The 17,204-nt window shown below is 34.5% G+C and overlaps 1 protein-coding gene across 2 annotated transcripts in view; it reads left to right on the top strand.

The window, feature by feature from the left end:
* The first annotated feature begins 9,324 nt into the window (after positions 1-9,324).
* The window catches only part of LOC123309303 (harmonin), a 92,291-nt gene continuing 84,411 nt past the window's right edge, over positions 9,325-17,204 (top strand). Inside the window, exon 1 of one of the 2 annotated variants that reach the window (XM_044892353.1) lies at positions 9,325-9,701. The gene's annotated coding sequence lies outside the window, so the exon portion shown is untranslated. The remainder of the gene's footprint in view (positions 9,702-17,204) is intronic. The other variant, XM_044892354.1, reaches the window with a different exon arrangement.

Below are 17,204 nucleotides of genomic sequence, written 5' to 3'. Positions count from 1 at the left end.
AATTTACGTGGATGAACAGTTCTCAATCGAATTGAAGTAAAATGATCATTGTACATGGAATAGTCAGTTGTGTTTGCAGGCCTTTACGCCCTGAAAATTTTATCCACTTCGAAGTAGCTACTGAAAATAAAAATCAATGAATGACCGAGTCACATGTAACCAGTGTTAATACTTATATTACCATTCTCCTTAGTAAAATTTGTTTTATTTGATCTACAGTTCTTCACAATACAATAATTTTCCAAGGATATTTTGAGGTTTTCACCAAGAAATTAGACAAAACTCTCAATAATCAGCAACTAAAACGAGATTGATAAACGAAAGGCGGTACGAGAATCAAAACATTCAAAACCTCTTTGATAGAAATGGCCATCTGAAATCTCAGAAATTTCATGTTTCTTTAAATGTCCCTCGAATTGATATTTTAACCAGTCTTAGGGCCTTAAAAACACATTTGAAACACAGATGGCGCTCACATCACTTTAGTCGTACAGTGACTCTAACGAGACAGTGGCGAAAATTGTGTCCTCGTTTTTCATTGTTTTAGCAAGAATATGGCGGATTTGGTCCAAGATTATTTCTGGTTTTAAATTATGTCCATGTCCCAAGAACAAAAAAGTCCCTCGAATATAACAACGTTGCCACAGTTATCCAGGAGTGCGGGTAATAAATGTAATAAGGCCTAGCTAAGGATAATTTGGAATGAATCCAGAAGTATGAACTCCAATCACCAAATTTCATTGCCAGTTAAACACATACAATACACTCAAATAAAAACAAAAAATGGCAACTTCCGCTGCACAGTGAAACAAAGTTGAAAGTTTTTAAACACCGTGTCAGTAGGCATATTTTATTACAGTAGGATAATAAGGCCTACAAGACTTTTACATAGGTACATTAATAAGCAAAATAGGCTCATGATATTTGGCAACTGAGACCAATATTTAATTATTATGCATAAATTAAGTTTAATTCTGAAAAATTATATCGAATTTCTTTATTCAAAAGCCTTCAGGACAATAAAAATCAAGTGCATCATTCGCTGACAAGCTAACGCAGTGTTCATCATATCACATTCCACATTTGATACCAATCTGATACCTCTTTGAGATCAAACGCGTGAGGACCGCTTTCAGGCGCCTTCTATGAATGATTGCTACCTACGATTTTTTCCGATTCCATCCGCATAAAACAAAATTACCTTCAGAATAAACTAGCTGAATCTGTGACATTATACATCTGTGGATCCTCTAAACAAAGTTGTATTCAGCCAAAGTACCCAATTTTTCGAATTTCACATATACTTTTTAATTTTTGAACATCAACTTACTATAAAACGACGCTTTATACGAGAAAATATGAAGAATACTTTTTTTCACAAAACGTTTAGATAGCGCCCAACTGAGTTTCAAGAGTTGGGTTCCTTGAATTTTTGTTATTTTTATGGTACGTAATGGTCATAATGAGAAAACTGGAAAACGTGGGTTATATCTTGTGATCGAAAAAGAGTCATCAAATAAATGAAAAACTATATTCCGAAATTCGTTCCATTCGATTAAACCGATTGTGAGATAGAACTAAAAACAACATTTTTCTATGGTTTCTATCAGCCTGTATCATTTGAACCGAGCCGATTCGGAAAAAAGTGTTTCTTTTGATTTGAAGAATCTGCCGCTAGAATATTCGCAAGAGTTTTTTTCCAAAATAGCTGAACTTTAGGGAAATAGTAACCAAACCCTTTCCAGAAGGTGCTCTCACATATTGTTGAAATCAGTTTTACCACTTCAATTTTCATTTTTGATAAATAGGTAGGTAGGTATTTGGATAGAAATATAGGGAGATTTAGATATTTTATTTTGAGGTTATCTGCAAATATAATTTTGATCTGAAAACAGCATGTAACAACTTTTCATTTGTATACAAACACAAACTTGCAGAATGTGTAACTTGTTTGTTTAAAACTTTATCATTATGTCATTTCTAATTTTACAAAATTATGATTTGAAAAATTAACAATACCTAGGACTAAATCGCAAAGAAAACATTGAATATATCATATCAGAGGACTACTCAGAACATGGGGGATTATCTCCAATTGTAATAATATATAAATTGAACTTATGAGGTGCGAAGGAAAAACACTGCAAAATTTGCAAGAAAATAAATAACATAATCTTTTCTATCATAATCCCGTATATGCCTATTTGTTAAATAAATTACGTACACGAGTCGTACCCGAGGTGTTTGAATTTTGAAGTGTGGTATCATCGTTTGGGTCTACGCTTTTTAAGCAACCCACACAATATCAGATTTGTATTGAGGAGAATCGTATTAGATATTTCATTTTTTGAAGTCATTTCCGACTTTGTCCGACGCCTAATCGCCACTTATTTCGATCTCAACATTCTTCCTGTCTCAAATTCCTTATTTATCGTCTTCTGCCTTTCCAGTTTGGGCCTGGAATCTTTTTCTTGATGTAGCGGGTTGCCATTCCAGAATCTGACTGGGTAATCTTGTCTTGGGCATGCGTTATATATGTCCGTACCAGCACCATATCAGTTATTGTCTTGTTCATTTCCGTCATTTCTTCGGTTTTTCCTCTGTAAGTCCCATCCGATGTTTTATTTCCTAATTTCTTTTATCAGAGACAAACTCATCTGTCTCTGCTTATATGAACTTTTCTTGGAACACATAAAGATCTCCGCATCGCATCCATTTCGACCATTGCCACTATCTCCTTATATTCGTTATTCTCCATGTTTCTGCCCAGTATAATAGGGTGCTCTTCATCATTGTACTGTAATATGCGATATTTCTGCTTCTTCCAGATTATTTCATATCGACAACCAATGATCTCTTTTGCCTGAACAATACGCTTTTCGATCTATATTCCATCGACCTATATTTCAATCTATAAACTAACTAAACATAATATACAAAAATGTCTGCGTAAAAGTAACCTTTTATTAAGCTCATAACATGCCTGGAAAGTACGTTCTTTTTATTTTGTACGATAAGTCGGCCAATTTTTGAGCTAAGCAGTTGGAATAAAACCCATTTTGTCACTCCATTGTTATTCATTAGTATAGATTATAAAAAAACCTCATCACTGGAATCTACCTTATTTTACAAATTACGCTCAATATTGATTATGGGGGTAATGGTAATTCATAATTTTTACCTCTAAAAATAACTTTTAACAGTGCTCCTTCAAAAGTTCTTCTCATGTATTTTCAAAAAGGGTTTTTCCCGACTTTTTCTTTGTTTTTCCTCTGCTAATTTGTTATTGAATTTTCAAATTTCAGTAGGTTGCGATTCATTCTTAACATGCATGAGTCTTATCTCGGTTCATTTTGAATTTAGATAGTTCGTGAAAAAAATTGATTTGCTACAAGCTACAATCCTTTTATATTATGAATGTGGTTCTCTTCAATAGAAAATCTTGGCTTACCAAAAAAATTCTTATAAGTTTTACAAGGTCAACACTAAACGAAAATCGCAGGTGGGCATGATAAAATAATTTGGAGGCAGTAGCATTGATTGGAGTAAAGTTCGTTTCCACTAGCCTTCCCTAAATTTTAAGCCCATTCAACTGACGAAAAGTCCAAAAGTCGACTCCCTATCGAATCCTCAACTGATATGTTTTTTGGAAAAAAGATAAGTATTGGTCTAGTGAAAATGGATGTAATGATAAAAATGCTAATTTTAATTTTATTTTTAGAACGAATATGTAATTGATTAGTTACACAGTTGGCTTGAATTAATTGTCAAAGGGGTAAAATAACGTGCGTTCAAAAAATTTTGTCGTTAAGTAGGCTATGAAATTTTGAAGGTTGATGTTTGGTGGCTGAACGTATGTCTTTGAATTACTTCATCTTCCCAAAATGTAAACAATGATGACATTAACCTATACCTATATCGTAATTTTGAATGGAAATTAGAAAGGCTCGTTTTAGAAAAATTATTATGTTTTTGTAAAAAGATTCTAGCTACTTCAGTTAGATGAATAAATCATAGTAAGAATCTCAATATGTTTATTAATTCTCTAAGTATAAATATTGAATTCATTTGGTCATTACTGAAAATCCATGACTAAACTAAAGAACTGAAAATTGCTATTGGACAATTTATCAAAATTCAATTCAGCTATAAAAAATCATGATGCTTTCTCCTTCATAACGTTCTGCTGTTAAAGTTCCATGAAAGAAAATAGATCCCACATTTTGCCTTTGACTGATGCACACCGAACTCCAATTTTTTTTGGATGCTACAAGGGTAGGTAGTAGGTAATCACAACCTTTTCAATTTTCTGATAACATGTCAATCGTTATGGAAACAAATGGGTGTCTTTTTATCAAAACCATGTGACATATGCCAACGTATACTCCAGTCATTTGACATAAAACCTGAACAGAGGTTTGTAGAGCTTCTGTCATCATATTTTCATTATTGGTGAACTCTGGAGTTTTCTTCTTTGGTCGACCACTTCCTTTTTTGTTTGAACATACCTTTTTCGTCAACATATCGCAAAACAGTACTATGGAAAATTGATAATACTCTACATCAACATTGGGATACTTCTATGAAGTCGCCGGAACAGACTATTTCAATTCTCCTTCTATTTTCTCCCCAATTTTGAAGTAGGACCTATATTTTCTTCTTGTTCATCATATAGAGCAGGTTGAAATGAGCAAAAAATGTATTTTAACTTTTACTGTACAGTGAATAGTTCTAGAAAAATGGACGCAAAAGTTCATTTTCCCGTGAGAACCAACGATAATTGATTAATTTATATAGCTGATAGAATATGGTAACTATGGAATTAAGCACTTATCTAATTGTATATTTGTGAGTTTTTTTTTTGTGTTGTCAAACAACTACTTGATTATTTTGAAAACAAGGTATCTGTAAGTTGAGTCTCCCTTTGATATTGAAAAAATTTAATTTATTGAGAGCGAGTACTGATTATAAATAAAAGAGTCTTTTTGTTTTTCATTAGTCAATCTAGTTAATTAAATTTATCAAAAAAATTAAAACCAACTATATAGCAGCAACACTTATCAATAATTATCGTTGGTTCTTACGAAAACCTGCTCCTTTTGGTCCATATTTCTGAAACTATTCACCTAACAGAAAAAATTTTAATACATTTTTTGCTCAATTTAACTGGCTCTACATGATGGATACGAAAAAAATATAGGTTGCCATTTGAAAAAATTAAGTTTTGATTGAACTTCCATATGAATTTTTAACTTTAATTTTTGAAGACCCTGTATATCAGATTGCTAAAAATAGAGATCTAACGTATGATCCAATATGTTGATAAGAGCTGGGTAAAACTTGGTTTTGATACATTCGTTAGAAAACTATTATCAGCTATTTTAGTGAACACCTATAGCTGTCAAAATTTTAGGAAAAAGGCGAATATCTCAGAATCGTTGCTATATAGAACCATGGTTGTCATATCAAAGTTACCTTGAAATTTGACAGGGAATTCAAAAATGCAATAATATACAAGGTGTTTCATTTAAAATAAGAAAGTTGATACCAGTAGGAAAAAAACGGAGCACCCTGTATTAAGGTGGGTTATAAAAAATGAAATTTCAATCGATTATAGACAAGTTTTGTATTCAACTTTTTCTTCTACACTGCGCAAAAAAATTAACGCACATTATGGAAATATCAAATTTATTCTACAACTGAAGGTGTTCTCAATGATAATTATTTTATCAGAATTATGCATGCATATGTTATCCACTTTCAACGGTTTTCTTCAATACAGATGTTTTTTCCCAGCAGGAATAAAAAAAGATGATATTATCAGATTTTGAATGTATTGGTTCCACTCTATTCTCGATCAATTCTAGTGATCAATAGTTTTTCTTTCGTTTGATTTTCTACACTCGATCGCTATGCAACGCGAAACACGCAATTTGACCCAAGAGGAATGTGCCCAAGCGGTAGTTTTGCGAGAAGAAGGGTCCACATACACAAGAATTGCAGAAAGGTTTGGAGTTTCCCATACAAGTGTGTCCAGAATGTTGCAGCGATTCGGGGAGACAAGTATGAATGTACGAAGACCAGGACGGACAGGTAGTCCACGGGTAACAACTGCCATTCAAGAACGTTACTTGAGAGTTTCTTCGTTGAGACAACGGTTTGCAACCGCTCGCCTCCTTCAAATTCAGCTTGAGCAAACTCATGAGGTGCAAATTAGCACTCAGACAATAAGAAATCGCCTCAGAGAATATGATTCAAGGCCTCCTGTCGCGGCAAGAGGCCCAGCTCTTACCCCAGCCCATCGAAGGGCGCGTTTGGATTTTGCGAGAGAGCATATCCATTGGGAAGAGGCCGATTGGGAAAGAGTTCTCTTCACGGATGAGTCTAGATTCTGCCTCTACCATTGTGATCGACGTTCCGTTGTATACAGTCGTCCACATGAAAGATATGCTCAGTGCAATTTCCTGAATACTACTGGTTTCGGGGGAGGATCGATTATGGTATGGGGTGGAATATTTTGACTGCTCGCACAGACCTAGTGGTCGTTGATAATGGAGCTATGAATGCTTATAAGTATATAAGGAACATTCTTGAAGAGCATGTAGTGCCATTTGTCCCATACATTGGTGAAAATTTCATTTTTATGGACGATAATGCCAGACCCCATCGTGCGCGCATCGTTCAGGAGTACCTTGAAGAGGTTGAAGTCTCTCGAATGGAATGGCCAGCAAGAATTCCAGATCTCAATCCAATTGAGCAGGTTTGGGACAACCTCAATAGAAGGCTGAGAAGTTCAGAAAATCATCCAGCTACTCTTAATGACTTAGGAATCTAGAAATCCCAGAAATCTGGGAAGGATTAGATCAGAACATTTTGATATCACTCATTTTGAGTATGAACCGTCGTTGCCGAGCTGTAATTAACGCAAGGGGTGGAAATACCAAGTATTAAATCACTTATCAGCATTTCAGTATTTTGAAAATTGTTCATTTCTCTTCTTTCACATAAGATTCGGTGAAATCCTGAATTTTTCTTCCATTTAATGTGTCTTGTTCCGTTCAAAACCTTCCCGAGAGAACATGAAAAATAAGTTATAAAGTCCATGTAGAGTTAACTTTCATTAAAATTGAGATTTTCAGAATGTGCGTTAATTTTTTTTGCGCAGTGTAGTTCCTTTAGTTTGCACAATAAGTAATAGGGACACTTTAAACTCGGACACCCTGTACAATGAAAATTCAAAAGAATCACTCAACAGTCAAACACTCGATCGACGAAGGTACATATGAATTCCATACGTCGAGTCGAGGTACGAATCACATTGCGCCGCTGAAAACCGCAAATTTTTATAACTACTCTATAGAAAACGCCGTTGGCTGAGGTGAGCGGTTCCTGTGGTTGAATGGAACAATATTGGAACTTCTCCTCGTGCGACGTTAAACCCACATTTTCCCTTTTGGAGAACGAAACCTACCCAAACCCAACATAAATAGTGGCATTTCATGTTCATTGCAAGCCGCTGTTCCATTGACTTCGGCAGTCGGCAAGGGTGGTATGTAATTATATTACAGCCTTTCCCAATTCCCAATTCCGAATGCTACGAACCCCACTTTGTAAATTGCAACTTTTCGCAGTAAAAATTAAAAAGTTAAGGATATAGCTAGGTAATAATGTCTTAAGCTCATCCCAAAAGTTTAATACACTGCGCAAAAAAATCAACGCACATTCTGAAAATCTCAATTTTAATGAAAATTAACTCTACATTGACTTTATAACTTATTTTTTATGTTCTCTCGGAAAGGTTTTGAACGAAACAAGACACATTAAATGGAAGAAAAATTCAGGATTTCACCGAATCTTATGTGAAAGAAGAGAAATGAACAATTCCCAAAATACTGAAATGCTGATAACTGATTTAATATTTAATACTTGGTATTTCCACCCCTTGCGTTAATTACAGCTCGGCAACGACGGTTCATACTCAAAATGAGTGATCTTAAAATGTTCTGATCTAATCCTTCCCAGATTTCTCCGTGTTGGATTCCTAAGTCATTAAGAGTAGCTGGATTATTTTCTGAACTTCTCAGCCTTTTATTCAGGTTGTCCCAGTCCTGCTCAATCGGATTGAGATCTGGAATTCTTGCTGGCCATTCCATTCGAGAGACTTCAACCTCTTCAAGGTACTCCTGAACGATGCGCACACGATGGGGTCTGGCATTATTGTCCATAAAAATGAAATTTTCACCAATGTATGGGACAAATGGCACTACATGCTCTTCAAGAATGTTCCTTATATACTTATCAGCATTCATAGCTCCATTATCAACGACCACTAGGTCTGTGTGAGCAGTCAAAGTTATTCCACCCCATACCATAATCGATCCTCCCCCGAAACCAGTAGTATTCAGGAAATTGCACTGAGTATATCTTTCATGTGGACGTCTGTATACAAGGGAACGTCCATCACAATGGTAGAGGCAGAATCTAGACTTCGATGGGCTGGGGTAAGAGCTGGGCCTCTTGCCGCGACACGAGGCCTTAAATCATATTCTCTGAGGCGATTTCTTATTGTCCGAGTGCTAATTTGCACCTCATGAGTTTGCTCAAGCTGAATTTGAAGGAGGCGAGCGGTTGCAAACCGTTGTCCCAACGAAGAAACTCTCAAGTAACTCATACACTGTCCTGAGTGTCCTGGTCTTCGGACTTTCATACCTGTCTCCCTGAATCGCTGCAACATTCTGGACACACTTGTATGGGAAACTCCAAACCTTTCTGCAATTCTTGTGTATGTCCACCCTTCTTCTCGCAAAACTACCGCTTGGGCACTTTCCTCTTGGGTCAAATTGCGTGTTTCGCGTTGCATAGCTATCGAGTGTAGAAAAGGAAAGGAAAACTATTGATCACTATAATTGATCGACAACAACTGATTTTAGAATGGAGCCAATACATTCAAAATCTGATAATATCATCTCTTTTTATTCCTGCTGGGAAAAAACATCTGTATTGAAGAAAACCGTTGAAAGTGGATAACATATGCAAGCATAATTCTGATAAAAATAATTATCATTGAGAACACCTTCAGTTGTAGAATAAATTTGAGATTTCCATAATGTGCGTTAATTTTTTTGCGCAGTGTATAAGTAGGTACCTAGTAAATTTTTGCTGAAGCAGTTAATTTTTAGGAATTTTCCTCCAAAAAATGAATATTTTCTTCTATAATATCTTGTAGACTGATATCTGAAATGAAACCCTGAATGAGTCTGGTAGTGTGTGGGTAGCCATAGTGGAGAAGGGGGACCCGACGAGCAAACGGACCGTGGAATCGCATAATGCTATCCCTCCAGCCGCAACCGCATGTTCTGGTCAGCGAGAGTGCCAATACCATCAACCAGACCAGGAATCCAATGAACTTCTTTCGAGTCAACCAGTTCTGCTTTCGCAAGTCGCCAGTCTACCATTAACACAGTCGATTCCGGTCAGATCCAACGATCTTCCGAACCCAAAAAGCTGCTGTGAAACCCACCGTGTGTTAAACGCGCGCGTTTCCGGTTACTGATAACTTCCCCTATCGATCAAACGACAGTGTTCCAAAGGGTGAATTCTGTTAGATTCGGGACAGGAAAGTGAAGTGTTTAACTATATCTCGAATGAAACGGATATTTACATGAATACATAAAAGCGCAGCTTTATCAACAACTTCTAAGGTAAGGATTGATACTCTCATCTCCCATCATTACCATATAATCAGTTTCTATATGAGTTCTCATGTTTTCGATTTTCTACTTTTTTATTTCCACTTTTCCTTAATCAGATCTCATTCTGATTCATTTCTCAGGAAAGTTTTTCACAGGTTTTTTCTTAAGTTTTCGTTATGTTGAATCTCGGTTGAGTATGTACATATGTCAAAATAAAGAGTGAGTAAAAAGTAATTAACAAAATTCATATTTTCATTCTCATTCTAGATTACGCATCTAAATTTTCATGTATAATTGGGGCTTTTGTCAAGCACCTTATACGAGGTTTTTCTGCCCAGAAATGGGCAGACGTTTTGTTGCTGAGCATGATTTTTTCATTGAAAGGAATTTTTATCGAACTTTTTTATGTATTTTTATTTTTATGTATGAAATGTTTAAACTCAGTGCATTCGAATTTTGAGTTCTTGTTATGTATTTTGGGGTTCTTAAAGTGTTATTGAAAACGTCCCTTTTCAAAGGGTAGCAATTGATGAAAGATGAAAAAACGTATCAATTATACATGCTCGTTTTTTTTAAGTTTCCTTTCTATTCAGATAATTCATCATCTACTATACTCCACGAAAAAGGCATGTTTTCGATAACAAAAACTCAAGGAAAAGTAAAAAGTCGTAATCAATAAGTTAAATATTTCCATATCCCTATAATGAAGAAAGGATTAATTGAAAAACCTTATTAATGACAAAATTATGCCCAGCTATTTTCGGATTTTTCTCAAAAATATCTTTCGTTTCATGAAAAATTCGCAAAAAATAAGGAAGTTTTTCAATTGAATTGGCTTTCTAACGATTTAACAATTTTCAAGAAATTCAAATACGCGGTTAATGTTTAGTAATACCAAAGACATTGCGGCCCACTAAAAAGTGTTTCAAGGCAGTCCATCGCCAAAATAGGTAACAGTCATTTTCGTATGACCGGATTCTGAGATGAAGAGAGAAGAATAGGTACTTTTAGGGGTGAAATTAGGAAGGCTGTAACTCGAAAGAGGGGACCTCCTGACAGTCTAAAATAGAGATCTCCTAGTTTTGTCTCGAGAATCTGTGACCAAATTTTGTTGCATTAATTTCAGGACACTTTTTTTCTGGTTCTGGAAAACCTTCATAATAGAAACGAATTATGAAACCAAATATTTATTTACTACTTTTGCCCGTGCCTTTACCTACTTTATGAACTTAAATTATGTCCCATTCCTAAACATACTCTGTAATAGCCTGGTCGTGTACGTTGCCCACCTGAAGAATGATTATTATCACATCTAATACTCTTTCCTGAACCTAGAAATGCCTATTTCGAATAGTTGCTGCCACCAATTATTGAATTATAAGTACAATACCTATTCAGAGAAGGAAATAAGCAAGGGGAAAGCATAGAAAGCTAGAGGTGTATGTTTCTCGGTTTGTTGATTCCCTTGCTATTTTTGTCAAATTGATGTTGACTCGCTTTGTCCATGATAGGTAACATTGCTATATAGCTACATGTCGAGTGAAGTATTTAAATGGAACACCAGATTCAATTCAATTTTGTTTTTGATTGAGGTACTTCCTACGAAGAAAAATATTCTGCTTATTGAATGAAACTTGAGAACCATAAAAAAATCAACATAAAATTTTTGTAATAACAGCAAACAGCAACAAATGTATGTAATGTGTGATGTGTAGTTGGTGCAGACCGAGCAGCAGACTTTCTTCAGAAACAATTTTTTTTTTGGAATTCTAGGTAGATTAGGAAGAGTTCTGGTATTTTTAATAAAAAAAAAATTAACATTTGAAAATCATTACGATCATAATTTTGAATGAACAAATACAGATATCTTAGTTCTGTTCAGAGTTCTCAGGAGCTCGGTGAGTTTCATTCAAAAGTGTGCAAGTTTTCCATTTTATCAGCTATAAAAAGGTTCAAATTTTGAAAAACCCATATCTGGATTTTCCAAATTTCGGAACTCATCTTTGCTGATCAATCGAACATTTTTTTTTATGAAACTTTTCTGTAGTTCCCTGAGTGCTACTTTCGTCAGACTTATCTTGAGAACTACTTCCATTTTCATTCAAAGTAGGGTTTTTCGAATTTGGGACTTTATTGAAAATAATCAATTGAATTTATCGAAAAAATCCACTCATTTTTGCGAAAAAGACATCGCCAGTCAAATCACCTGATTTGTTTAGTTCTTTAGAATCCACAGTTTGTCAGAACCGCTGAAAATTTATATTTGTTTTTGAAACAAGTCGGCGCCAGCTTCATATGAGTCAACATAATGAGAGGAATTGAGGAACAATAACTCATGAATTTGAATTTAGATGATTCGAGTGTTTTCTATACTTTTATACTTTTGGTTTGATTTACCACTTTAATTAAACTTTATAAAGAATGTAGGTTTCGAGTTCTTTCGATATTGACGAATATTTCATATCAATAATTGCTGAAATATTTCATTCGTGTTTTTACACGAATATTTGACATTATTTTGCTCTTTGGTGTATTCTAATTTCTTATTACTTTTTTGTGTTACTGCTTAATAATTAAATTTTATGAGCAATTTCTCGTTGGAAGCAACTGAAATCCATCTTTTAAAAGAAATAAAGTCAAGTGAGCACTTCCAGCATTATTTATTGGGGAGTCAATTGTTTGAACGAACTGAGGGCTAAATTGAAGAATGCATAAGGATGTGCTTAATGAAAAGTTTTGTATGTACCTATACATATCAAACAAATTCGCATATTAATATTTATTTTCGAACGTCCGTTGTTAGCTCGTCTTAGTCTACGGCTAAGTGCCATATCATTCAGCAAATTGTTTGAGTCATTAAGTATATAACGTGCTGAGTTCATAAAGAGGAATTGCGGATTACGACAAACGAGAATTCCTGAAAGAACCATTATGAAGTTGGATTCGTCGTATGAATTTGAATTTACGTTCGCGGTCAGTGCAAAACTGGTATTTCTTTTGAGCAGTATTCGTTTATTGCCCAGAGGCATCGTATATAGCTTTCACGAGAAATCATTATATCGAGCACTGGGTAGATGGAATTCCCCCAGTTATTGAAAGTATCTGTTATACTCGTCTGATTTTTGTTTTATATGTTGTTGAAAATAATTCAGTTTGTTCAACGAGGTTGAAAAAAAATGGAAAATATTGATGGATTTAATTGAAAAAAAAACCTTCAACGAAACTAAAAATGCTTGATGGTTTTTTCATGATGAGTCGCTCAGTGGTCTTAAATGTATTAGCTTTCATATTTATGAGAGCTTAATAGATTTATCGAATTTTTCTACTATAATTTGTTTCATATCTCCATCACATTTCTTGAAGATGACCCTATTTCAGTGTGAGTCGAAATCATATGCAGCTGGTGGATGGAAAGAACTGCCATTACTTCCAATCGACATAAATCAAAGGAAAAAAGGCCTCTCCTTTTCGTTGCTTTTTTTTTGTCAATTTTTCTCATGTGTTTTTGTTCATAATATCAGGTTTTTTCCGTACAGGAAACATGTAATCCTTAGAAGTAGAGCAAGATTGGTCTTTTTTTTTTTCACTCAACACAGGTTTCACCTTTGTGAGTGAAGCTGAAGCACTTGATCCGACTTGATCCTTCACTATCAAGTCAGAAATCATGACTTGGTTTTAACGAGAAAATGTTGTTTGGATCCTCGAAACATCAAATTACTTGAAATCTCCATTCCGTGAATCTGAAGGCTGGCATCAATGTAGTCTACCGCTAAAACTCTATAGAAGTCCAAGAGGTTCTCCTACATTTTCCCATCCCTTTCTATTTTCTATATCTATGCCTTTCCTTTTTTTTTGGACCACTGGGTTTTTAGCAGTACCAGGACCCTAATGAAGTACTAACCTCCTCTTCAAAGTGTCTCATCCATCACAATTTTATCCCAGATTTTCTATGATATCCCATGCAGAAGTTTTTTTACGGGTGCGAAGGCAGCAACGGTTTTTTAGATTTCGCTTATACTATACAGGGTGGGCCTCTGACTCGTACAAATATGTTAACATTAGATTCTTGAGGTCAAAAGAAACACTTTTTTACTATCACCATTTTTTCCGATTCAGCCCTGATAAAAAATATAGCCATTTTGAGTTTTCATAATGAGCTGTGTCACCCCTGAAAAAACAAAATTACCTTCAGAATAACTAGCTGAATCTGTGACACTACACATCTATAGATCTTTCAAACAGAGTTTTATTCGGTCAAAGAACTCAATTTTTCGAATTTCACAGAGATATTTTATTTTTGAACATCAAATTACTCGAAAACTTAGTTTCGAGTGTTCGGTTCATTGAATTTTTGGTATTTTTATGGTAAGAAATGGTTATAATGAGAAAACTGGAATACGTGGGACGTGGGTGATATCTTGTGTTCGAATAAGATTCATCAAATAAATGAAAAACCGAGTGAAAAACTATATTCCGAAATTCATTTCATTCGATAAAACCGTTTGTGAGAGTTTTTTAACAGCCTATGTCTTTTGAACAGAGCCGTTTCGGAAAAAATGGTGAAGGAAAAAATTGTTTTTTCGACCTCAAGAATCTACTATTAAAATATTTGTACCAGTCAAAGACTCACTCTCTATACATAGATTGTAAAAATACCCTTTGCTCGGGGTTTTTTGAAAAATATTGTTATTCCGAACATGCTGAACACCGCTGAACAGTCTACGAGTATAGTCTAAAATAATTTGTTCATCAACAACAACCCCCTACCAATTCTTCGATTTTTACGAGGATTTTTTTCATGTCACTTTGAAAAGTGTAAAAAAACCGTTGTTTTGGGTTTTTTGATGGAAATGTGTTGTTCCAAATATGCTGAACTCGATCTATAGAGATCTCGAGAGCGATCTATTGAAGTTCAACTTCGGTTAGTGGGGGTAGTTTTTGATGCACAAATTATTTCACATTTTCAAGCATATCTTGTGTTAGAAAAAAATTCATCAAATAAATGAAAAACTGTATTCCGAAATTCATTTCATTCGATTAAACTGTTTGTGAGAGAACTAAAAATATTTTTTTAATGGTTTTTCAACAGTCTGTATATTTTAAACCGATCCTATTCGAAAAAAAAATGGTAAAGGAAAAAAGTGTTTCTTTTGACCTCAAAAATCTACTGTTGAAATATTTGTACGTATCAAAGACTCACCCTGTAGTATAAGCGAAATCGAAAACACAGTTAGAATAAAAGCCGTTGCTGCCTCCAAACCACTAAGTTGTTTTAGATACGGTTCTGTATCAGGTACCACCACCCAGACCTCTATTTATCTACATAATTTTTACTGAATCAATATGGCCGATACTGGATGAAAATCCATAATTAAAAATAGAATTATATAATTTTCGCTAACACCAATTTACCTTCACCCACCTGAAGATGCTATTGTGAAAGAGAAACATGTGTCGTGGTTGAACAACTTATGTGAGTGATAATCATATAACCTAAGATTAATAAAACAAATCTATGGTACTAACACCGTAACTAATGGTTTTCTCTTCAGTGTCTGTCCATCTACCAGTGACTTGTCATTTATTCTCAAGAACGCAAGCGGAACCCCAGCTGAATATAGTATTTGATTTGATACAAACGATCAATAATTCTTCAACTATGAAACTATTCTATGAGATGACGAAAATATTTTAAGAATCATTTCCCGGATATCCCGAGAAAATGCAAAATCAATATTTAAATGAATAATTTCACAACGATCTTATGCTCTTCCGTTTGTTATAGGAAGGTTAACAGTTATGACACTCTTTTATAGACAAAAATCATAAACAGTGACGCAATCGTCATGAGTTTCTATACAATCTATACACATGATGAAGTCCATTAGGAAATGAAAGTGGAATTCTCATTCATTTGATTGTCGCTCGAGTTAATTATTCAGAACTCCACAGTTTTCATGAGGAATCGATTTGATTTGAATTCGAAATAGTGTTTTTGTTTCTTCTGCGATTCCGAGTAACTGGGTCTATACAAAAATCAATTGGGGAATCTGTTCCAGAATGAATCGTTGGAATATAAATTTCTCTTTGGATGTTTTTTATACTTTATTCATAAATAAATGATAGAATCCTGTGTTTTGAATATTATTTTATGTGATAAGAAAAATTCTTCGTCAAGTAGGCTAGGTAGCTTTGAAGATGTATATCCTATTTTCGAACTTTATGCTTGGCTCCTGATATTTCTTTTTGCGGCAACCTTTTATAATGTAGAGTAAAACAAAGAATCATTAGACTTGAAAAAACATATTTTTTTGTTTTATTGAAAAATAGACTGAGGAGCTTTTGCGCGCTTTTTCGAATCCTAATCAGAGCGACCACGAACTAGTTTCCTAATTTTCTGTTTGCACATGACACAATTTTTATATTATTTTATTAATTAACGATTGGCGAACAAAACAGGGTGAGTCAATACCCAAACCCAAAGATTATAGAGTAGAAAGATAGGAAACGCCCTCATATCGCTAGTACTAAAAACCGACTACATTCTGGCCAGTGAAAACACATTTGACAATGAGATGGCGCTGACAACGTATTGTCAATACAGAAAAACTGTTTAATAACCATAGACATAGAGACATGGACTGTGCCTTCCCTTTCTATCTATGCATGAAATATGGTCAAAAAAAGTGACAGAGAGAAACGCACGTCGGGAATGCAGTTGTCTCTTTCTAGAATATTGATTGGTCCACACTCACCTCTATGTGAACAAAAAAGAGAAGGTAAATGCCCGATCATCATTTCTCTCTTTCTATAAAAAAAGCCAATTTCATGCTGACATTGCTCAGTCCATGTCTCTATGTCTATGTTAATAACAGTTTTCTCTTTTATAATTTTGGGGCGCGAAATTCGAATTCTATTCCTTGTATTCAATTTCAATATTGACCTTGTTGAGACCAGAAAACAAACATGCTGAGCAACAAAACAAAAGTATGGTTTTGTTTTGTGACCAAGATGTTAGTTTTCATCTGAACATTGTTTGGAATCGATTGATATCAATGAAATACGCTGTTGGATGTGATAAATTTTTATTTGCAATCTATAAAAAATTTACAAAAATTTGAAATTATGGACAACGAATAGAGCTTTGACTAGGATACAAGAGTACATGGTTATCTGCTATAGTTACGTCAAAGGTGTTTTTTCTGTGAAAACATTTCGAATTAATAAACTGAGTTGAATTTTTAAAATTTATATCAGAAATTGATATGGCGCTCACATCACTATCTTTCTACTCTATAATCTTTGCCCAAACCCAATACCAAAGTTCGAACAGGGTTATTAAACAAAAATTCAAAGATTGAGAAAAATGTGATGAAAATCAATACATGAAGCAAAATGGTAAAAAATAATGTTAAAAATCAAAGACATAACGTAGTGAGAAAGAGGAGGGAAGAGAAAAAGAAAATCAAAAATGTTGCCGCTAAATGGGGGAATTGAAAAATTTCCTTTAAT

The sequence above is a fragment of the Coccinella septempunctata genome, chromosome 3 (assembly GCF_907165205.1).
Source record: "Coccinella septempunctata chromosome 3, icCocSept1.1, whole genome shotgun sequence".
Classification (NCBI taxonomy): domain Eukaryota; kingdom Metazoa; phylum Arthropoda; class Insecta; order Coleoptera; family Coccinellidae; genus Coccinella; species Coccinella septempunctata.
Note: the sequence above shows the minus strand (reverse complement) of the source record. Positions and strands in the feature narration are given on the sequence as shown.